The sequence below is a fragment of the Amblyomma americanum genome, chromosome 5, assembly GCF_052857255.1.
Source record: "Amblyomma americanum isolate KBUSLIRL-KWMA chromosome 5, ASM5285725v1, whole genome shotgun sequence".
Classification (NCBI taxonomy): Eukaryota; Metazoa; Arthropoda; class Arachnida; order Ixodida; family Ixodidae; genus Amblyomma; species Amblyomma americanum.
Window position 1 is genome coordinate 27984017 of NC_135501.1, and position 25115 is coordinate 28009131.

Sequence of the window (25115 nt, forward strand, 5' to 3'; positions counted from 1 at the left end):
GAAATCTCTGATACGGTTACTGTGCTGTTTCTTTTCCTCAAAAACCAAAAAAAACAAGTGAGCCGACGGCGTTTATAGAGTTCATTGGTGTTGACAACATTGAAAAGACCGTTCGTTTTCCCGAATGGAAAGGCGCACAACCAGCTCCCTGGGTCAGTGGAGACCTCAATTTCGCTTTCGCTTTGTATATCTTGGATTAGCTGAATTAATCCACATTAATTTTTTTCTCCTTTATCCTTTCCCAACACGGGGCGGTTCAGGTGTCAGCTGATATGTGAGACAGATACTGCGCCATTTCCTTTCCCTAAAAACCAATTTCATTTCAAACGCAAAAGCCACCCGTGTGCTGTGCGATGTCAGTCTGCATGTTAAAGATCCCCAGGAGGTCGAAATTATCCCGGAGCCCTCCGCTACGGCACCTCATTTTTTCTTTTCTGCTTTCAATACCCCCTTTATCCTTTCCTTTACGGCATGGTTCGGGTGTCCATCGAGATGTATGAAAGAGTCACCGCTCCAATTCGGTTCCTCAAAAAGCCCAGAAATTCTACTTTCCTCCTCCCTTTCGTATCTTCTATATTTGAAAAACTGTTTTTTTAGGAAAAGAAGTGTGGTGGTGGTATTGGTTTTATTAAAAATAATAGTAAAAAGGAAGGAAAAGATTTTTGCTAGCCCCGGCATCTGTCATCGATACTGAAGCACCTGAGCTGGGGCAGTTGAAATAAAGGAAAGAAGGCAGAACGGAGAAATAAAATTTAAGAGGTGAGGGGACAGGAATAGAGGATAGGGGGAGAAAGAAGTGTTGCAGCACTTGTTTCACGTATCTATGGACACCCGAACCGTGCGGTAAGGTAAAAGAGGAAGATGAATTGAAAGAAGAAAGCGACGCCGTCGCCCTCCTCTTTGTGAACTTCTTATGAGGGTTTTATGAAAGCTTTCACATCTAAAAGCCGCCCACGCTATGAGGGATGCTGTAGTGAAGTGGAAGATTCCGGAATTTTCGACCAAACGGGGTACTTTAACGTGCACTAATGTTGCACACTTCACGGTCCTCTGGAATTTCGGCTCCATGGAAATTCGACCTCCGTGGAAGGAATTGAAACCGGGCCATTCGGGTTAGTTGTCGAGCCCCATAACCACTGAGCCACCACGGCGCTATTTCTGTGCTCCGGTTTGCAAATGATTTGCAGACACTCGTCAGAGCATCACTGCTTCTGGACAGTGTGCGACCTAGCTCTCCCGCCCCATAAGGCTTTTAATGAGTAAGCCTTTTTTGGCTCATGAGCGGCGTGGACGAAAGTTGTAGACGAAGTTTGTGGACAGAAGTTATCCTCATGAACTGTCAATCATAAGGTTAGGGTAAATGAAAAAAAAATCTTAATATTGATTAAGCAACACTTCTTAATAAACGTATATGTAATGAAATTAAAAATAGAGAGGAAAAAAACAAAAATGCTAAGTGAGAATAATTGAAAATAATATAAAAGCAAAGTAACAATCAAATAAATAAAACAGAAAACGAAAATCAAACAAGAAAAAGTTGCAGAAATGAGAAAAAAAATTGAAGTACGCTTAAGCTTCGTCTTTAAGAGCTAGACGCGACAGCGTGTCGCAGCGTTGTCGAGGGCTACACGGAACACCATCGCCCGTTCTGCGCGACGCGTGGCCCGTTGGGCAATTTAAGGAAAGGACGCCTGTCTCGTGTATCTCGGCGGACACCTGAACCGGGCCGTTAGGGAAGGAAAATGAAATGAACAATTGCTTTTAAAGGAAATTACGCCTGTCTCACATTTCTTCTGGACACCCGGATCGCGCCGTAAGGGAAGGAAACATCGATCGATGTATCATTAATTAATTAATTAATGATTGGCTAAATAATTAATAATTAATTATTTAATTATTCATCCAACCAATTCATAATTTAATCGACAGGTCGATCAATCAATCATTCCATCAATCTATCAATCAATGAATCCTTAATGCTGTCGCGTTGAAATCCCTTCCCTTTCGGCGCGGTTCAGGTCTCCACCATGATGCGCCATTTTTCGCTCACGGCCACGCTCACGCCGACGCCAACGACACAGGCTTTTCTGCGATACGAGTTCCTAACTCTGTCGCGTTAAAATGGAGGGAGAAATAGAGGACGGGGAAAGGATTTCGCATTTCAGCTCATAATGAGACAAGTGTAATCTTGGTACTTTTTAAGGCGAAAGCCTTTCTTGAATAATGAGTGCGCGCAAGACCTGTCCGCACTAAACGAGTACAAGAAGTATCCGCTCCACGTGTCAGTGAAACAAAATGAAAAATTAAAAGAATTGAAAATAAATAAAAGTTATAAACGAGGAAACAAAAATTTGAATCAAAAACAATAAGAGCAAAAAAGAGAAATAAAAATGTAAAGAAAAGAAACATTGCAAAGGTGTTTATTGGAAGCGCAGGTCCGTTGGCGTTGGTCGAACGGCGACAAGACGGACACAGGCACAGGCGTCCCTCGAAATCCCAGCTGCACTTCGTCTACTTTGTCTACCTTTTCGCTGCGTTGCATCAACTCCTGCCCATTGGTCCCATTACAGTTACTTCCCCACCGAAAAAGTAGCCATCCTGGAGACTTACGGGGAGGAAAGCATGGGCGGATCATAATAAGGCTTGAGGCGCTCGACGTGCACAGTTTGGCGCCCCCGGCGACGGTCGTCCGAAGGGGAAGCGAGCGGCTCAGCGATGTAGTTCACAGGAGAAGTTTCTTCCACAACGCGGTAAGGTCTGTGATAGCGACAAAGCAGTTTCGTGGTGAGGCCGGGAGTGGAGGAAGGCACTCAGAGCCAAACGAGGGCGCCAGATGGGTATGACGCGGGAGGGTCCGAAGAATCCCGACGGTGCTTCTGATGCCACTGGAGCCGTGTAGTGAAACAGCGGGCGAGTTGCCGGCACTCTTTGGCATACAGGTGAGCTTCGGAAAGTGATGTGGCACCGGAAGGCTCAGGGCGATCGATAGGGAAGGGTGGTGTCCATGGTGGATGTAGGCTCCCGGACTTATGGGAGAAAGAATGGAGAAAACCCTGTCGTTGTCTGCGTAGCCATATTATGAGCGTACGTGACGAAAGGGAGCACTTAATTGGTCCTAGTTGGAGTGGGCGGTGTCAACGTACATGGCGAGCATGTCATGGAGTGTGCTGTTGAACCGCTCAGTCATGCCGTTGGTTTGAGGGTGATAGGCGGTGGTGTAGCAATGAACGATTTGGCATTGCTTTAGGAGGGCCTCGACAGCGTCCGAGAGTTTTTTAGGGGCGCCGTGACGAAGAACAAGACTGTGCAGAATGAAGCGAGCGACATCATTTGCGGTAGCAGATTTGAGAGCCGACGTGGTCAAGGGCCAGGATGACCCAGCGATTGTTAGCCGAAATACTTGGAAGCGGGCCATAAAGATCAATGCTGACGCGGTCAAAGGGTCGACCAGGGCAAGGTAACGGCTGCAAAGGAGCGGCGGGGGGCTGGGGTGGTTTCTTGCGACGTTGGCAGGCGGTGCATGACCGAAAGTACTGACGTATGTAGCGGTACATACCTCGCCAGTAATATCGCAGACGAAGCCCAGCATATGTTTTCAGTACACCGGCTTGGCCGCATTGTGGATCTGCGCGGAAAGAGGCGAAGATGGCAGCACGGAGGTGTCGGGGGATCACCAACAGCCACTTCCGCCCGTCGGAGAAGTAGTTACGGCGGTATAAGAGGCCATCACGAACGGCGAAAGGGTGGACTTGGCGGCGAAGGGTCCGGGACGTATGCGGCGGTCAAGGGGTCACAGCGAGGTGATCCAAAGATTCTTCAGTTGTTCGGAGAGCACATCAGGAATGTCGAACGACGAGAAATCGTAGACACAGACGAGGGCAGAGGGTGAATGGCATGGGAGCGGTGAACGAGAAAGGGCATCGGCGTCCGAGTGCTTCCGGCCAGAGCGATAAATGACGGGAATGCCGAACTCTTTTAGACGTAAAGACCAGCGGGCAAGTCGGCCAGAAGGATATTTTAGGGAGGATAGCCAGAAGAGGGCGTGGTGGTCTGTGAAGACATAGAAGGGCCGTCCTTAAATGTAAGGTCGGAACTTGGCAATCGCCTATATGATGGTGGGATATTCTTTTTCTGTGACAGAATAGTTCGATTCCGCCTTGGTGAGGGCGCGGCTGGCGTTAACGACAACACATTCCGGATACCCAGACTTTCGCCGCGCAGGAACGGAACCCGAGCCCGCACCGCTCGCGTCAGTATGAATTTCTGTCGGACAGGCGGGATCAAAATGGCGAAGGATTGGGGAGGGGGGGGGGGGGAGACCAGCAGGCGACGTAAAGTGCTGAACGCAGCAATGCAGGCTGAGGACCAAGACGTGAGGTTCGGGCAGCCGGCAAGAAGCTGCGTTAAAAGGGCAATGATACAGGCGAAATTGCGGATGAAGCGGCGAAAATATGAGCATAAGCCTATAAAACTGCTAAGTTCTTTTAAGGTGGTCGGTTTTGGGAAGTCAGCAACGGCGCGAAGTTTGGCTGGATCAGGAAGGACGCCGTCCTTAGAGATGACATGGCCTAATATTGTCATCTGCGTAACACCGAAGTAACATTTTTTCAAGTTGAGTTGTAGCCCGGCGTCAGTAAAGCACGTGAGTATGCACTGAAGGCGCTGCAGATGAGAAGGTAAATATTTGTAAAAAATGACATTGTCATCCAGGTAACATGGACAACTTTCCCATTTGAGGCCGCTGAGAATGTTATCCATCATTCTCTCGAATGTTGCGGGAGCATTGCAGAGGCCGAAAGGCATCACATTGGATTCATACAATTCATCTGGGGTGACGAAAGCGGTTTTCGGCCGGTCAGCGGCAGCCGTCGGCAGTTGCCAGTAGCCGGAGCGTAAATCGAGAGGAGAAAAACACTCCGCTTCCTGCAAGCAGTCCAGTGCGTCGTCGATTCGGGGTAGAGGATGAACATCCTTGCGAGTGATCTTGTTGAGACGACGGTAGTCCACGGAGAACCGGATTGAGCCACCTTTTTTCCTCACCAGGACAACAGGAGATGCCCAATGGCTGGGAGAGGGCTGTATAATGCCACGCTGCAGCATTTCATTTCATTTCATTTATTTACCCTCAGGGCCGTTAGACGTTACACAGGGGAGTGGGAATAACATACAAGTACAAAAAACAAAACAGCAACTAAAAAATTTGAATATAGTTACAGCACACACTGGTTTAATATCAATAACAGCACTAGTAAAAGGCAGCATTACACAAAACAAACCACAAAAGAAAACAGCAGGTAATAAAATAAAACAGATATAGACAGAGACTTATATAAAATTAGTAACAGTGTTACGAAAGGCAACAGTATCAGTAATTTCAGCAATATCGTGATTGCAGCTGACACAAGTTCTGGGTATGAATGAATCGTGAAAACATCTCGTGCGACAAGGAGGGATCCAAACTTTGTGGCGGAGATCAATGCGTGCTGAAATATACGATGGTCTTTTTAACAACCTCTCTTTAAGATAAGGATTATGATAAATTTTGTGAAAAGTACATAATGAAGCTATTGACCTGCGATGGGAAAGAAGCGGGAGGAAAAGGTTAGCTTTCATGGCAGTTACACTACTAGTACGATGATAGTTGGAAAGTATGAAACGACAACCGCGGTTTTCAACTGATTCTAAGTCAGAAATGAGAGATTCGACCCCAGGGTTCCACACCGATGAAGCGTATTCCAATTTAGAGCGGACCAAAGTTCTGTAAAGTAGTAGTTTTAATGAACTTGGTGCACATGAAAAATTTCTGCGAAGGTATCCAAGGATGCGGTTAGCGTTATTTATAATGTAGTCAACATGAGGTTTCCAATACAGGTTAGAAGAGACATGAACACCTAGATATTTATAAGACGACACAGTTGCAAGAGTGATGCCATTAATGCAGTAGGTAGAGTGTGTAGTAGAAAGACGAGAAATGGGCAAATGCTCGCATTTAGGAATGTTCAGCTTCATATTCCACAGGTTACACCAATCCAGTACCTTGTTAATATCTGACTGAGGAACAGATGTATCATTATCGTCATTAATTTCGCGGTAAATAACACAGTCATCGGCAAAAAGACAAACGGAAGACGATATAGTAGTGGGTAAGTCGTTTGTATAAATGAGAAAGAGGAGGGGCCCAAGAACGGACCCCTGAGGCACACAAGAGCCAACAGGCGAGGAATCTGAATTGACATTATTTGCTGTTACGAACTGACTTTGGTTTGAAAGAAAACAATACTACCATGCAAGTAATGTGGAATCGATGTTAAGGCTGTTTAGTTTAAGAAATACAAGCTCATGTGAAACCTTGTCAAATGCTTTAGAAAAATCCATAAATATAGAATCAGCATGGAATCCGCGATCTAGAATGCTATGCAAGTCATTTGTGAAGCATATGAGTTGCGTTTCGCATGAAAATGATTTACGGAAGCCGTGTTTGGCATTGCTGAAAAAGCAGTTGGATTCTAAAAAGGTAGCAAGAGTAATGTAGATGATATGTTCCATGATTTTACATGGACTGCTGGTGAGCGACACAGGGCAAAAGTTATCAGGGCAATGTTTATCGCCAGACTTGTGAAGCGGAATCACCCTCCAAACCTTCCAGTCATTGGGAATACAGCCTGTTTCCAGAGACTGGTCAAACAGTTTGGTAAGGATCATTGAACTGTACATCTGTGTATTAACCAGAAATTTCGAATTAATGTTATCGACGCCACAGGAGGAAGAAATTTTAAGGTTTTTAATTATTCTCAGGATGCCAGTTGTGTCAAAAAGAATTGGATCCATGGGAAAAGCGTCCAAGACCGGACACTCCTGATTGGTAAGGCAAACATTGCCAGAAAAAGCAGCAACAAAAACACTATTAAAACACTAGCGCATATATTAGGTGAATATGCAACGCCGTCAGAAGATGTAAGTAGTATTGACGAACTATCTTTCTGGTCCACAGTGTTCCAAAACTGTCTAGGGTTATTAATCAGCAGAGCAGGCAAAGTACTGTTAAAGAAGGAGTCCTTACCATTTTTCAGAGCTAATTTGTACTCAGCGGCCGCAGAAAGGTAACCGTCCCATCGTTGTAGCGAATTCGATTATTTGTCCGAGCTAAAGAAACGTTTTTTCTTATTGGATAGCCTTTTTAAAATGTCATTAAGCCATGGTGATTGTCTATTAAACCGCAAAAGTCTTAGTGGCACAAATGTATTTGTGAGACGTTCAACAGTGTCCCTAAACCATTCCCAGTTAGTGTGGACAGAACGCTGCGAAAATTCTGGTAAATAACTGTTTAAGAAAAGAGCCAATTCACGATTAATGGCATCATAGTCCGCCCGTTTGTAATCTCTAATAGGCTTGAAGATGCTCCGGCGATTAGGAATTTTAATTTTTACATCGAAATGAAGCAAGGAGTGATCACTAAGACCAGGTAAGTAGGAGATTGGAGGGATAAGATCCGGCGCGTTGGTTAACACAAGGTCTAATATATTGGAAGATGAGGGCGTGACTCGAGTTGGTTTAGTAACTAGCTGCGAAAGGTTGAAATCCAAACAGGTTCGCAAAAAGTTATTGCATTCAGTAGAAAAGGGGCGAGGATACGGCGATGTATTAGTCCACACGATGCTGGGATAATTGAAGTCACCGGCAAGAAGGATTGCCGCACCCGGATAACGTACTGAGATCATGTTAAGAGCATCATGCAAATCTTCAACGAAAGTTGTACACGAAGACGGGGAACGGTAGCATATGCCCAGAATAAGTTTCCTGAAATGAACATGAAGTTCAACCCAAACCAACTCCAAGGTGTTCGAATGACTTATGGGTGAAGACACAATATTATCGGCGATGGCTATTAAAACACCTCCTCCACTTCTGTGACCTCTATCAGAACGATAAACATTCTAGCGCTTCTTGCAATCGAACAGTTCCTTGCTCTCTATCTTTGCAGAGAGCCACGTTTCGGTCAGCAATACAACATCGGCATCACATGAGTCGATGACAGAGTTTAGATCTTCCCGCTTTGGTATTATGCTTCTGATATTTGTGAAAAGAATTGAAAGCGCTGTCTTATCTCCAGTCGCCCGTCCACGGCCCCTCCCGTATCTCTACGGCGAAGCGTGTGGCAAGCCAGAAGCAGGAGTAGTGCGATAAAGGGCCACTAAAAATCCCGGTGGGCCAGCTAGCTAGAAAATGCTATCGCGAATAGGGTCAAAGGCGTAGCATTTGTTGTTACAATACAGTTTGTTATACCTCAACTTATACTTAGTCAGCATCCTTCGCGAACTGCACAAGCTTCTTTCTAGCGACACGTGTCTGCAAAGAATAATCTTCACTTACAGTGACCTTTTTAGTTATAAGTTTGGCAGACTGCACTAGGATTTGTTGTTTTGTTTTGAAAGACCGGAACATCACAACAATGGGACGACACTTTTCATCCGAGAACGCACCAATCCTGTGTGTTCGTTCAACCATGTCATTCGTAAGAGCAGTATCAAAGCAGCCTGAAACAAGGTTCAATTTTTTTTTCCTCCGCTTCATCCCACGTTTCGGACAAACTGTCGGGTACGCCGAAGAACAGAAGATTTTCCCTGCGCTGCCGGTCTTCCAGCTCAGCCTGTCCAAGACGGAAGTTGTTATTCTCATTGACAAGCTGATCGGTTAGCTCACGCAAAATCCGCAATTCCCCATGCGCCGCATCGCTGGCGGTTTATTTAGATTCGACTGCCGACAGCCTCGCGTCAATATCGGCAATGTTTCTAATCATAGATTCCTGATATAGTTTCATTTCTCTTATAGAGGCTATTAAGTGTGATTGCTTCAACTCCATTTTAGCGGTCCTTGAATTAACGCCTTCTAACAGAGTCAACATGTCGTTAAGCTGTTTCTGCAGAGAAATATCAACAGCGCTGTCTTTGGACCGCGTGGCAGCGCCAGAGCCCGCCCCAGGGCAAGGGTTAAGCTCAACATCCCCCGACACCAGAAGTAGTTGACGAGAAACATCGAAGCACTGGGCGAGCAAAGTCAGCAGCACTCCAGGGCGTGGGAACAGGAGCAGGCACATATTGCTCGATTTCTTAGCAAACGTGGATTCCTTATTACCAACCTGCATGAAGAAACGCATTCCGTGAAAAAGCCGCATGGCGACGCTGTCCCCACGCCCACTGAAAGGCGCTGGCCGCTGCAGCCCGTTTTTATCCAGATGGAAAGGTGATGTCGTGGACGATGCGCAGGACTTGTACGATGGAGCCATAGTGTAGCAGGGTTACCAGAGTTCTCCAATTTCCACGCTGCCAACTTGAACGTCGACAGTCACAGGCATAGCAGGAATGGCATCAGCTGGTGCCATAGGTCCCGCGCTGAGTTGAAGCATTGCCGCTATCTGCATGAAGAAACGAATTCCGTGAAGCAGCCGCATGACGACGCTGTCCCCACGCCAATGTCGTCGACATTGTCACGGATGATGCGGCGCTCACTCGGCGAGACGCGGTACGCTCGCTCGCGCAATGGGGCGTGCGTACCAGTGTCGATTGCGTGAGAGACGGCCAACGCGCGCCCCAAGGAAGCCTGTCCACCGAGATGCATTTTTCGCTCACGGCCAAAGACGCTGGCGCACCGGCTTTTCTGCGTCACGAGCTCCTTAACGCTGTCGCGTTATGTACCCCCGACTATAAGAACACTAATATCGTGTTTCGCCACTGTGATAAGATGACGCGAGAAGTTTTTGAAGCTTTTCTTATACGTGAGAAAGGCGCAACGTGCATTAGTTGCCCATCGGTCGCCCTTTCCGAAGGGGAGATTGGATATCTGGCGTCACATGTGGCATGAGTTGACTATGGTGGCGATTAGTCTTTCCTAACTCTGTATATATTTTGCGTGTTTTTTTCAATAAACCCAGTTGTTAGTCAGCGCTTGTTTGTCTTTACACCTCAGTTTCCACGTCCCGTCTTTGTTGCGCTGTTTCAAAATGGGTCGCGTTATAAAGTCGCACAGAAGTCATAAAATGTGCGCTATATAACATTTGGCAGCGGAGCCCTAGAAACAATACAAAACAAAATTGGAGGACGCTTAAGGGGCCATGAAAGCCTATTTTCACGCATTCCCTGTTTATCGTATTTTATTCTCAACTTGTTACATTAAAATTTCCCCAAGTTTCAGTTGCTTCTGTGCGGTTGATATTTAACCCGCCGCGGTGGCTCAGTGGTTAGGGCGCTCGACTACTGATCCGGAGTTCTCGGGTTCGAACCCGACCGCGGCGGCTGCGTTTTTATGGAGGAAAAACGCTAAGGCGCCCGTGTGCTGTGCGGTGTCAGTGCACGTTAAAGATCCCCAGGTGGTCGAAATTATTCCGGAGCCCTCCAATACGGTACCTAATTCTTCCTTTCTTCTTTCACTCCCTCCTTTATCCCTTCCCTTACGGCGCGGTTCAGGTGTCCAACGATATATGAGACAGATACTGCGCCATTTCCTTTCCCCAAAAAAACCAATTATTATTATTATTTTCGTTTCTTCTGCGAACTGGTAGATGGTCTGGCAACCTCGTATCGCTGACGTGAGAGGGGCATACCTGCCCCGCGTCGTCTTCTGCGCGGTGTAAGGTGCTTGCATGCACACCGTAGACGGCACTCGCTCGAGAAGGTTTCTTTTTTAGGCTTATCGAAATAAAATACATTTTCAGTGTTTTCTTCTCGGAAGCCGTCTGCTTAGTACGCGACCTGAGTGATACTTGAGAAAGCAGACTTGCTCGTGGCACCGCTTTTCTGATTGTTGAGGAAACAGAAATCGATGGACCCCTGCTTTGTTATTTACGCTCATAAACATGTCAATTTTTTGTTATGAGTGCGGTTTCCTTTGAGCTGTCAAGTGCTGTCGTATGTGAAAAGCGGCACGTGCCATGCTTGCCTGCGCCGATGTGCGCCGTTAAAAGCGGCAGCGTTTGGTTGCTGGTTACCGTTTTCTTGCCCGCTATTCATCAGCTCGCTAATTAATCTCAAATTATCACAACGTGACACTACAGTAACCTTGAGGCACGAAAGGAGCAGAGAAAATTGCCGAATGAGAAGACTTCTCCTCTGCATGTGTGCATTCGTAAGTCCAACATGCATTCCCTTCGGCTCGTAGCACCCTTTTGCAGGAACCAAGCCACTTGCAAAACCTTACGCGACTCGAATGCTTTCACTGCCTGCACCGATGAATAGTCGCCGCCGTCTAAATGAGTGCTTGAAAATAATAGTACACCATTAAGCGTTTACTGTGCGTGCGCACTGTGGCCTATAGAATGCGACGATCACAACTGCAGCCCAGAGCTGGGGTTGTTTGCATAGCTGTGCGCAAACAGTACGGCTCGTTTGCTTAGCATAAAACACAAGGTGGGCTCTCATTATCTTAAATATTACGTAGTATTGCTCACAAATTGTAGTTTTACTCATTTGCACACTATGAGAACAATGCAATAAGCGCCGCTGATGCTATATCGCCTGTTTGGGAAAAGCTTCGCGTAGGACCGGCGCTTCCCGCTAATTGTATCTCCTTCCTCTTATGTCATCAGTATTTGAGTTTAAAGCGCGTTAGCTAAATATACATTCGGACATTACATTAATTAATCAAAACAACCAGATTTGTTGTCCACAGTCGACGCCGACGGCTGCTGCCGGCTGCCTTCAGCACATGCTGTGCAGACCGGGTCACATATCGGCACTTCCCCCTTATTGTACTCGCTTCCTGCGATGTAGGCAGTCGTCGCTTTGAGGGCACTGTGGCCAAAAATACGCTCGACAGCTATTTTCAGGCGTTAAAACTTGCGAATTCTCTCTCCGCAATCGCCAAAATCGCACACACGAATCCTGCGTACTCGCAAGGCCTCGTCACGAAAGGGGCCGGTAGTCCACCGTCGGCCGAAATTGAAGCATCTGGCAGGAGTTCCCCGCTGATTAGTGAGAATATGCGACGATATGAAATGCGGCCGCTCGTCTCGCTTTTTTCGATAAGGATAAGTTACACAAGCGCAGTTTTTCGGGCCGTCCATTCACCGGGCGTGAAGCTTTCGCTCGGCCGCACAAGCCCAGGCGACGGCGACGAGCTGCACCGTCGTGCGGCGTTTTCTGTCCGTGTCGCTCAATTCCTTCGCCGATAGCTTCTATGCGCAGGCACCGAATGAAGGCGCATCTTCGCTGGTGCACGCACGTCGCGTATGTCGCCGTGGTAGCATCAGGTTCATTAAGTTTTAAAATTCTTAAGTTTATAGAATGTCATACGAACTAGCCCCCCTCCCCCCCCCCCCCCATCACACTCTGCCAGTTCCAACTAAGTTCACTCTTTACACAACTGCGATAGGGGTCGTTGGTCGTGCTTGCGTCGTCGTTGGTCTAGCGTGACAGACCAGTGCGTCAGCGATGGCATTTGCATATCGACCAGCCAACCGGCCGCCGATCGCCGTCCCATCGGCCTAGTGTTACCGGACCCTATACCTATACGGAATAATAACTGCGTTACTATTATTAACGCTTTTGCGGCACCAGTCACTCATATATGGGGAAGGAATGCTACTTCGATCGCCCGGGAAAGTAGAGGGGGCGGGGGGAGGGGGGGGGGGGAATGAGACCTCGCTGCGCACATTGCAGCAACGAGAGCAGACGACGTTGCTCCGTGTATGCCCTGGTGACGTCACGATAGTATTCAATATGATGGTCGCTGCTTGTGGGAGGAGTTTCCCGTTCTCAATTTCGATCGCAATTTTTGGAATATAGAGCGCGTCCAGGGCAGCCAAATTTCGGAAACTGAATCATAAGCTTTTGTATTAGCTACTGAAGCACAAAAATGCGATATAAAGAACGACCATGTCATGGCCCCTTTAAGCTTCGTCTTTCAGAGCAGGACGCGACAGCGTGTTGCAGCGTTGCCAAGGGATCCATGGCAACTCATCGTCCGTCCGGCACGGCGCCTTGCTTGGAAAATTTAAGCAAAGGAAACATGTCTTCGTGGACATAAGAACCGCGCGGTAAGGCAAGGAAAATGAAAATAAATTTTGTTTTAAGGATAGGAAGTGACGCCTGTCTGCGATATCTCAGTGGACACCCAAACCGCGTCGTAAGTGAAGCAAAAGCACCCTTCTAAGACAACACCGTATTCGCTAGTTGCGACTTTCTTCTGTCCAAACCATTGAGCGGGCGTGGCAGAGTGGTTAGCGTGCTCGTCTCGCACTCCGCAAGCCCTGGTTCGATTCCAAAACTCGGCTTTATTTATTAACGTCTCTGGGATTTTAAAGCGAAAGCTGAACTACGCCAGCCAGCGAGCCATTTCGGCTCGTCGCGCACTTTAGATGTATGCCCGTGGCTGACGAAGGACCTCGAGCCGCCGTTGCCTAGCAACGCCGCAGCCACGCTCTAACAGATGGCGCCGCCGTCGACGCCTCTGCCGTCGCCGCTCGCTCCACCAGATGTGCTCCGCTGGGATAGATGGAGAGGAGGCGTCTCCTCGTGGGGATATGTATATGCGCTTCGCCTCAGTGTATTGCCATTATGGAGAGCGCGGAAGAGGCGCAACAACGACATTACGAAGCGAGGAAGGGACAACGCGCTCAAGAGACTAGCACGCACCGCACGACTCGAGAAGCGTCGTAACGAAGATGCGGCTAGAAGAAGCCGTGCCAGGTCCCGGAGTGACTCCTCAACTGCGGAAGAGACCGGCTTGAGTTCTCGAGATCGTCGGAATGAAACAATGCGTAGACGACGTGCCGAGGAAACGAAGCTTTCGCAATTAAACTATGGTTAACCAGAGCTAAACAGACGCCAATTTTTTTTTACTCCTTCCCCCCACCACCACGGTGGCTCAGGGGTTAGAGCGCTCGGAAACTGAGCCGCAGTACCCGGGCTCTAACCCGACCGCGGCGGCGGCGTTTCGGGGAGACGAAACGAGAAAAACGATGCCGTCACCATCTGGAAGAAGTTGAAGTAACGAGCGCTAGCTGTTTGATTTACTTTAATTGACATCAATGAGATAAATGTGAGGTACACCAATGGAAATACGAGTGACATCTTCGATTTATAAGTGACATCACCAACCAATCATAAGTTGGATATACCAGTGACGTCACCAGTAAATCACCAATTCGATATGCTAATAACGCCACCAATCAATCACCAATTCGGCTGCAATATCGATTTACTCTGGGGGCCGACATCTTGCATAATAATAATAATTGTTTTTTTTGGTGAAAGGAAATGGCGCAGTATCTGTCTCATATATCTTTGGACACCTGAACCGCGCCGTAAGGGAAGGGATAAAGGAGGGAGTGAAATACCCGGACCGAAAATTTTACGCCAAAGAGATGGTAGCCGACCCCCACAAATCGGGAAACATGAATAAGAGCTAACGCTCATTAAAGGCGCACGTGTGCTGTGCGATATCAGTGTACCCTAAAGATCCCAGGTGGTCGAAATTATTCTGATTCCCTCCAATACGGCAACTCTTTCTTCTCTCACTCCACCTTTATCATTTCCTTGACGGCGCGGTTAGGGTGTCCACTGATACAAGTGAGACCGTTATGAACATTCCCTTTCCACAAAATCAATTTTTATCCTCCTTCCTTGCATCACGACTACACTTCATGCATCACGACTGCACTACGTTTCCTCGCAATGGCCCGTCTGTTTCTCTGCATTAAAAAAAATTGAAAATTGGTTTTTGGAGAAAGGAAATGGCGCAGTATCAACCTCACATCTCGGAGGACACCTGATTCTTTAACCACAATGCAGCAACGAACATGAAGTAGTGTTCGAACCCGACCGCGGTGGCTGCGGTTTCATGGAGGAAAAACGCTAAGGCGCCCGTGTGTTGTGCGATGTCAGTGCACGTTAAAGATCCCCAGGTGGTGAAAATTATTCCGGAGCCCTCCACTACGGCACCTCTTCTTACCTTTCTTCTTTCATTCCCTCCATTATCCCTCCCCTTACGGCGCGGTTCAGGTGCCCAACGATATATGAGACAGATACTGTGCCATTTCATTTCCCCAATAACCAATTAATATTATTTATATGAAGAAGTGTGGGCAGATACAAAAAAATAAATAGAAATAATATTGGCCAGCCCCCGATGCCTAAAGCACAACGGGCTAGCATCAACGAACCGTCCCCTTCGAAACGCCTCAACGACGCGCCTGCCGTTTTATGCCGCCGCATCCAGCCCGGTTGTTGCGAGATTATGAGATTTTAGCCATGGGATAACATCGTACAAAGTTTTAGCATAGCGCGTTCCGCTACCGTTGACTGTATCCGCGGCGAGCTATCTGCGCATGCGCAGATGGCCCAGCGGAGCGCATCGCGGCCGCTGTGCAGGCGTTGTTGGCTCCCTGGCTCTCCGCTGAAGAGAATCACAGTAGCAGATTCTCGATTCTTCTTTTTTGCACATTTTCTTTTCGAACATAGTTACTAGGAACGGCAAGAGATGGTGCTGGGTAGCGCATCATTTTTCGCTTTTATATGAGTCGCAGCGACGAAAAACAAAAAGGGAATATATCTGCACCAAACGGTCACTTTTTGGCACCAAAAAGCACTATTGGCTGCTCCAAAAGCACCCGCCGCGGTAGCTCACTGGTTAGGGCGCTCGGCTACTGAGCCTGCGTAGCCGGGTTCGATCCCATCCACGGCGGCCGTGTTTCGATGGAGGCGAAATGCTGAGGCGCCCGTCTGCTCTGCGCTGTCAGTGCACATTAAAGGGCCAATGACCAGGTGTTTGGACATTTTAGACAAACAAGCCCAGCGCATATAGGAGGCATTGAAGATACCCTCTGCAAAATACTAGAGTCATGCGCGTCCCGAAAAGAAGTAAAAATTCAAATCGAAGCTCATTCGCTCTTTATTTTGAGAAGCCAACGTCGTCATCCTCTATGCTGGCTCCCGAGCCTTCAAGCTGACGTCATCTTGAAGACCTTCGCGAAAGGCATTCCACTGGTGCGTCGATCTGACTGACTGCTTTCCATAGCGCCTTCCGCTTCCGCACGCGCATACAAGCCACCCCCCCGCCCCCCAAGAAAAAAAACAAGGCTTTTAGTTATTCGTGTCAGTACATGTATGATTCAGCGTGGTCTGTGCGTGTGCCGCGTCGTCTGCCGTAGAGTATTTTCTCTCGCTCGCACACTCGACCGCCCCGCACCAGAGGTGGGCAACATCATGAGGTCGACCTCAACCTCACGTCGTTCAGGTGAGGTCGGCGACGGCTCGAAATTTTTTGAGTGAGGTCAGCAAATCGGACCTCAACCTCACTTGTGACTGAGGTTAAGTGAGATCGTCATTCAATGAAGTCGAAATATTGAGGTCGAGACTTTTTGCACTTAATACAAGTGTCCAGGCTTAATCGTGGTGTGCCGCTTCCGAAGCGGAGTTTGAGCGCACCACTGCAGTGTTAATGCAATGACGCTTGGTGTTCTGTTTCCCTGTTTGGACAACCGGATGCCGCAGTCCGCTCTTAGCTTTCTGTGCTGCGCCGTAATGTCCGTTCAGCCCGAGCCTACAAGAGGACGCACCCCCTGTGGTCTTCCTAGAAGGAGTGCTGCTGTCACGGCACGCCACTCTCCCTACCCCTTGCCCCGCTGGCGTAGCACCCGTAACTGCCTGCCGGTCGGCTCAAACTCTCGGGAGCGCGCAAAGAATATAACTCAGTTGAACCGCGGTAGCTTTGTCTGATGCCGCAGACAAATAAATTCAGCCCAACAGGCACGTTAAAAATTCGATACAGCGCGGATAGCCCATAACAAGAGTACTTCGTGTTCATGATCGTTGCCGGCGCTGACGTCACGGCTCTTGCCTTGCAGTCGACTAAAGGGATCCAGCTGTACATTACACGGTGACTTAACAGAACCTGGAGCAGCCGGAACAGGCGAGAGAATGTGATTCAGGTAGTTTCTAACAATGATACCTGCATAATTCATGAAAAAAGCACGAGGCCAGAAAAACTTGTATAACACCATCAAAGCTGTTGATCGGTGTCTTCCCCTTTCGAATCCCACACTACTACTGTACATTCCCGTTCCGTAATGCCAGTAGATGCAAATATAATTTCACTTTTATATCCGTCCAAATAACCTCCTTGTGGCGTCTTTTTCCTTTGTTCCTTCTCGGAAATTCCCATATTATGCCGAAATACCGCAGCACGGGGTAAACTTATCAGCATAGCGGTGTTATAGCGGTAAAATGTGCAAAACTGAAATGAATGTATGATGATGTGGCAGCTGATTCCTTTTGCTTTTTTTAATGAAAATGTGTCACTACAACCTATTACGTGCTGACGCAGGGCTGCCGAGTCGATGCTTCAAACCTTCCAATATGACGTTGAGCGGGGCACACTGTTGTTAGCTTCAGTTTTTGGTGTGCGATATTTGTTTGTAAGTTTATAATCATTCTTCTTTTCTTTTCTCGTATGGAATCAGTTCGGTTGGCGGCCTGCCTTGCAGACGACCAGGCACTGCTCACACCGCCATCATATCGCCATCATATCGAGAGTCAAAGGCATGTGTCGTTGCATGATCTTTGCAGTATGTCATACATGGGAACTGCCGCCTTTACTTGCTGGACAATCCGAATATCATTAATGTGGACCCAGCTGTGGGCACTCTTTGTAATGCGTCATGCGCGCATGTGAAGCAATGTTGGATTCATATGGACCTTGAAATGGGGGCGAATGGGGAGCTGGTATGACGTCACATTACATCTCTGTCACGTGACCTACTATTGCATCACACCCTTATGATGTGATCACTGATACTAACTAGTCCTAGAATTACCTAATTACATTAATAGCACTGATTCGGCATGTCGATAAGTGTATGCTAATTAACATTAATTACTGATGTAACGTCATCATTTTCGTCGCGTGATTCGGCGGCTCCTAACGTCAAATGTTGCCTTTCCTTGCGGGCACTTTTTTTTTGCGGACATGAACTTGAAACCGAGCCTTCTAATGCGTTTGCATTAATAAAAGAAGCCGCCCTCTTCTGCATAGACATAAATACAACGCGCCTCTTTTGGTGTACTACAGTCGCATCTTGTTTTCGATGGCAGAATACACATGTCTGAAGAAAGCGTTTTGCTGGATGGCAAAATTTTCATTTTCGCTCAATGGTCTCGCTATGCCGGTAGAGCTAAAAATCGAAATATGCTGATATGCGTATACGTAGCCGTGACATTAGAAAACACATCGGCGACCAGTTTCTGAACATTCGCTATTCTCAAGTCAAAAAAGTATCGCGATTACCTCCCCCCGCCGTCCAATTTCTGGTAGCTGATGTAGAAGGTCTATGTTTGTCAAATGCCGGTTCGTGCGTGAATGGGAGAGAGGCTTCCAAGACGAAGTATACGGGAAGCGATTGCCGAATATTGACACTGATAAGCTTAAATTTAGTTATTGAAGCAAACTGCATGAAGTACCCTCCGACGTACTGGTGGTAACCGCGTAAGGGACACCGCTGTTCGGTCCGCAAGCCATTAACCCCCGTATTCACAAACCGACCTTTACCTTCCCTTTCGAGGTCCTTATCTTTACGGCTCCTTTCCGGGTTTCAGAAACCAACCTTACCCTTAAACTGCACCTTTAGCCGCCCTTTCGGCCTCGGAAAGGGCGCGTCACAAAGGTAGCCCCCGGCCTACCTTTAGCAGCTCCTTTCGTCAATTCAACATGGAAACCGAGTACGATCGACGACCGCTTTTTTGATTTATCAAGTTCACAGAGTTAATGGAAGAAATCGATCAGGTGCCCCATCGCGCGAAGCCGGCACGGCGAGTGCTGAGGGATCGCCAGTGCCCGATGGAGCTGTTCTACGATGAGCTTCTCGCGAGGTGCCGCTTTTCGAAGCCTGCCGTGCTGGAACTCTTGTCTGTGCTACCGCAGCACCACTGCCCTAACGGACGAGGTTGCCCCGTGCCGCTGCGACTGCTTACCACCCTTCGCTTTTACGGTGCGGGAACTTTCGAAGTTGAAATCTAAGGTTCGACGAAATCTCGTCCGGTCGGGTGAATACACTGGCGAAAATAACGAAGCGCCGACCAAAAGGTGTTGTCAAGATGGAAGGACGTTTCGACTTCCACACGGAAGTCTTGTTCACTGATGGAAAAATTTCGCACACAAAGCTTAAGTACGTTGTGCTAATCGTCGCAGGCATCTAGCGTACGAGGGCGGTAGATTGCCGATGTTACGGTTGAGCGTCTGATCTGTTGTCTGGATAAACAAAGACTCCAGATATTGGCGTGACATCCAGTTTTTCTCACGGCCGATAATTGCCGCTTCTTTCCAAGCGATATCATGCTTCGTGTTTTCAACGTGTTCAGCCAGTGCGTTGGAACAAGCCTTCTTTTTTTCTTGACATCATTCTTGTGCTCATTCAGCAGTCTTTCTAAGTTTCCGCTTTCACCTATGTAGGAGTGATCGCAGTCTGAGCAGGGGATTTTATAAATTACTCCAGGAAACTTTTCCTTTTTTAGCTTGTCCTTTACGGACACCAACTCGTGACGAAGCTTGCACGCAGGCACGTGAGCTATATGCACATCGTAGGTGCGAAAAACGCGGGCCAATGACTCGCTCACGCCTGGCACATAGGGTATTGCAGCTCGGGCACGGCAAGGTAGGCGAACGGGCTGAGGTGGTCTCGTTGTCTGCTGTATTACAGCGTTCACGAAGTGCTGTGGGTAGCCACAATTGTTGAGCTCGCGTCGCACTTGGCGTATGTCAGAGGCTTTTTCTTCGAGTTTCGAGCATATTCTTTCCGCACGACGGACGAGGGAACAAACGACGGAGCGCTTATGGCACGTAGGATGGACTGAATTAAAGTGAAGGTATTGGCCTGTGTGCGTGTCCTTTCTGTACACCTTGAATGATAGGCGGTCATCACGTCGCTCCACCATGACGTTCAGAAAAGGAAGACGGCCAGAAATCTCCTCCTCGACGGTAAATTGGATGGAATCTTCCATGCTGTTCAAATGGTTCGTGAAAGCAGCCAAGGCATTCTTTTTGATTATGCAAAAGCAGTCATCAATGTACCGCAGGAAGACCTTCGGGCGCGGCTCGAACGAAGCCAAAGCGCGGCTTTCCAGTGCTTCCATTGTGATGTTTGCGGTTGTGACCGAGATAGATGCTCCCATGGCAGTGCCATGAACCTGCTTGTAGACAGTGCCCCGAAAGATGATGTACGTGTTCTTCAAGCAAAACTGCAGAAGCTTCAACAGGTCCGATGGATCGATGGGTGTCCTAGCACTCAGTCCGTCGTCGTCCCGAAGCGCTGAACGGCATACCTCCACCGCCAGATTCACGGGGACGCTGGTAAACAGTGATCTGACGTCAAATGACACCATTATCTCGTCGCTGTCAATCGTGATCTCGCGTATTTTTTTCAGTAAAATCAAAGGAGTTGCGTACGAAAGTCGGTCTCTTGCCAACGAGTGGCGAAAAAACTTTGTGCAAGTAGCCTGAAAGCCGGTACAAGGGAGAGCGGGTAAAATCCACTATTGGTCGCATTGGAACGCCTGGCTTGTGGATCTTCGGGAGGCCATATAAAGCAGGGGCAGATCCATTGTGGCATAGGAGCGTGAAGTATAACGACCTGTGCTGTGGTGGAACAAACTGGAAGACGTCTGTCAAAAGCCTTTGCAACTCTCGCTCTACCTTGAGTGTAGGGTCCCGCTTGAGTCGCATGTACGTGCCATCATCCTCCAGAAGCTTCGTCATTTTCTCAACGTAGTCGCTGTGGTTTAGGTGACAGCAGTAAGGGGGCAAATCAGCAATTATCGTTTAAGAAAAAGGTTAAAGGAACAGAGAGAGCTTTGTGGAAAAAAGGGATGCTGACGAAATCGTCACTAGAAACATACCGGACCTTTAAACAGGAAATTGTCAAAGAAAATATCTATGATAATTGTAGGGGAAGTTCTTTGTTGTTTGAGGCCAGGACTGGAGTTTTGCGGACTAAGACGTATAGAGTCAGGTACCAGGAGATAGACACTTTGTGCATTGCGTGCGGAGAGGAGGAGGAAACAGCTGAACACTTGATACTTTTCTGTAAAGGGCTTCACCCTACAGTGGAAGGCAGCGGGGCTGACTTACCCAAGGCATTGGGGTTTAGGGATAGTGAAGGGAAAGTGGATTTTAAGAGGTTAGAAGTAACCAAGCGAAGGTTATCTGATTGGTGGCTAAAAGCAAGACAGGAGTAAAATTTCACAAGACATGGCTAGGTGGCTTGAGCCACCGCCCGATGTAAAGGGTTCAGCCGTATCCATCCATCCATCCATCCACGGTGGCGTTGCCCTTGTCAGCAGGTAGGATTACGATATCCGTATTGCTCCGCAGGCTCCTGACTGCATCACGCTCCTGAGCAAGGAGTGGGGTGGGGTGCCGATGTGGCAGCTTGGCGAGTATGCTGATCGCACGGGTACGAGCTTCTTCTCGGCGATTGTTTTCCACACGTCCCACAGCCTGTTCCACGGCACAGATGATTTTTCTTGCGTCCGGAGCCGCTCTCGTATTGAAGTTCAAACCAAGCTCCAGAACGGCGAGCTCTGTTCGAGTAGGCCTATACGAAGACAGATTGTGGACGGTGGGGGTAGGTCTGTTGGCCGGACTCCCTTTACGGCCAGGTAGCAGTCTGATTAGCTTCTCTTTGTGTGTGCGCTCACGCTGACTAGACTGTAGACTATCTACGAAGTTCGCGTGCAACTGGATGCTGGCGAACTCGTTCGGACACTGGTGTTCAAGGCGGCGACGGGCAAAAAAGGCTTGGTTCTGAAGGTGCCTTATTGAGTCCTTGCACTCAAGGATTCTGGCTTGAAGCAACTGTCGTTCTGCTCTTGACACCGCGCTATGACCGAAGGGCGTATCGACCGGTCGTAGCAAGCGGAGGGACCGCGGGGTTAGGTTCCTGGCTTTGCATATGAGGTTGAATTCTAGATGAGCCTTAAACGCAGAAAGCCGGACGGTTAGCGAAACGAACTGGCGCACTTTAGTGATGAAATTCTGGCCATACGACCGTCGTAGCATGATGAAATCTAAGGTTCGACGAAATCTCGTCTGGTCGGGTGAATACATTGGCGAAAATAACGAAGCGCCGACCAAAAGGTGTTGTCCTTCCATCTTGACAACACCTTTTGGTCGGCGCTTCGTTATTTTCGCCAACTTTCCAAGTTGCCGGCTACCCTGTCGATGTATCTTTACCGGTGGTATCGATTGTATCCGCCGTAATCGTAGCAACATTGTTTCCGGCACTGGTCAAGTTTCCCTAAACCGAAGATATGCAAAAACTAAAGCAGGAGAGACATGTGCGAAAACTTCGTCGGTGCACCGCGCTGGTCGCCGCTTGCGAACCGCCGCCCCACTGCAAGCAGGGAAACACCGATCGGCAAGCATCGATGCGCAGCTCGGCTCAAGCGCCGCCCACGGCCGGTGTCACGCTTTGAAGTTCGCACCAGAAAAGACAAAACATCTATATTATCAGAAAGACTGCATGCTATCGTCGAGCAGCGACAAAGCATGCCTGAGCAAGTAGCCAGCTTTCGGCTACAGCACCACCCGCGGGCACGCCGCGCTACGAACTGCGCCCGACTGCCCTGATCGCCGCTAGGCCTATAGCCTGTTTCGCATCAATGCAGCAGCGCACAGCGCTTCGGAAGTCGCCTGCGCTGTAATAATGGCGCACTATTTATACCACTGTGCTGTGAACAGCTACATCTCCCAATAAACTAAAAATATGGTCGATTTGCACGACGCTTTCGGCACCGGAGCTGGCGGACGCCAAGCGAGCCGGACCGCAACGGCGGGCCAACGGAAGCTGCGAGGCGGTTCTCGCAAGAAATTTACACGCAACTCAGTTGTCACTTTTACCAACAACTCAGTATTGGCCAGTACTCCACAAAAATGATACATTGTTGACATTTTTCTATTCCATGTTTTATTATTTACGTCAAGAACAGTTCATTTTTTGACGCCGGCGCACGGGATACAGCTAGGCCGACCGGCCAGCCGGCTTGGTGTACTTCACGTTCGCACCAGAAAAAGAAAACAGCCATGCTATCGGAAAGTCTGTCTGCAATATTCGAGCAATGACAGCATGCCTGCGCAAGAGCCCACCTTCCGGCAGCGACACCGCCTGCGGGCGCGCCGGGTGACGTACTACGCTGCTTCCTGACTGCCCTGCTCGTCGCTAAGCCTAGCCAGTTTCGCATCGATGCCGCAGCTGAAGGCGCTTCGGAACAGGCCAGCGCTATAATAAAAAAAATACTACTCTCGTCACCCCTTCACTGTGAACCCATCCCATAATAAAATAAAGATATGCATGATTTCCGCGACGCCTTCAGCAGTGGATCTTGCGAAAGCCAAGGCCGAGCAGCACAAGGCAGCAGCAGCAGCAGCAAAAGCGGCTATGGGATGAAATTTCCTTGTATCGTAGTTGTCACTTCTACCAGCATCTCCGTATTGGCCAACAATCCTCCGAAAAGGTACATTTCTGACGCTCAGCTCAAAACAAACGCGCACAAGCACAAGACACCACGATCGAGGCACACAGAAATAAACAAACACCGACGTCGACTCAACAAAGCTTCTTGTAGCGACGGCTGCCTATCACTGTGGCTAGACCAAGAGGAAACATGCGTAAAAATTTGAGTCAGGCTAGTTAATATCGTCTACTGAATGATTATGACCGCTCCAGTATATGTTTAACTGCTTTCTATAGTATACAAAAACAAGTTATCAGTACATCCACTGATGCGACAAGCATTATTATTTCTTTAGCCTCGTTACCATACCTCTTACTTCTGGGGGTAAGGGCACTTTCCGTAAGGCTGCCGAAAGGTGGCTTTCTGAAACACAGCTTGCCCTTTCACTTACCTTTCACCTTCAGTGACCTTTCTGAAAGGCGCCCTTAGCGTTAAGGTGAGGTAAAGGTAAGGCCAGTTTGTGAATACGGGGGTAAGTCTCTGAGAGGTTATCCCATTTTATAAGTTTCTCCTAATGCGTGCACATCAATAGTGTCTGTACACGCCTTATTAAATAATTACAGACCGCTTAGTGCGGCTATTGTAAAAACTAGTCATCACAATGGCATCATAATCATTTTGGGTTTCCTGTTCACAAGACTGTGAGAATTGTTTTAAATGAAAAACTTCTCAGTCGCTTTTTATTTAGTTTTTGCCTTCTGAGGTTGAGCAGCCAACCCCAACCGCAAAATTTGAGCTTGATGTCAGGGTGAGCGAGGTCGCCAGTGGCTTCATGAAAGGTGAGGTGAGGGCGCCTCAGTAGACCTCAACTTTAACTGATGTGGTTGAGGCTGAGTGAGGTCGAGATTTTTGAGGTCAAATGCCCACCTCTGCAAGCAAACGTCTTTGCAGATTTTTGATGTCCTTCCTCGGAAACCGGAAGCCCGGGGTGCGAAAGTGTGTGGCCGGCAGCGGAGGGCAAAGGGGAAGAAGAGCCGACCACTTGGCCAAAAGCTTCCGTCTAGGAATAATAAAAAACTTCAGCTCCTCGTAATATATACCAGCGACAAAAATTGGAGTATTTGATTGCTATCCTTTCTCTTTCTCTCTTCTAGAGGCTGCAAAGCAACATCTTTGACCGCTACTCTGGGGCTGCATGCGGGTGATTTTTTTCCCATCACGTGTAGTATTCTTCTGTCACCGGAAACGTCAACGTTGCTGAAGTGACAAGGAAGAACACATCGAGAGAAACGCACTGAGGAAAAGAAGAAGAAAAAACGAGGGAAACGAGGGTTTATTCTGAACACCTACAGAATTTTCCTCTTCGTACTGTTATCTCCACTGATGCCTCCGGCAGCTGTAAGAAGGTGGCGGTTGGGATATATTCGAAGGAGCTGGCTTGGAGCTATTCCGTCCGTATCCCAGATTACACTCCTATATTCTTCGCAGAGATTATGGCCATTGGTTTGGCTCTTCTCAAACTTCCTAGGCATGTTGCACGGGTTCTTATTCTTGCTGACTGCCTTTCAGTTCTAGTCGCTCTCCAAAATTCGGGAAAATATTTATTGAATCGTTCGCTTAGGTTTTTGTTCCACGCACAGTGCGTGAGATCCGCTTTGTCTTGGTACCTGGGCATTCGGG

At 48.2% G+C, this 25115-nt stretch overlaps 1 pseudogene across 1 annotated transcript in view; it reads right to left on the reverse strand.

Moving 5' to 3' along the window:
• Positions 1-25115, reverse strand: part of LOC144133762 (uncharacterized) — a 162495-nt pseudogene that overhangs the window by 131531 nt on the left and 5849 nt on the right. The gene's annotated exons all lie outside the window — the stretch shown is intronic.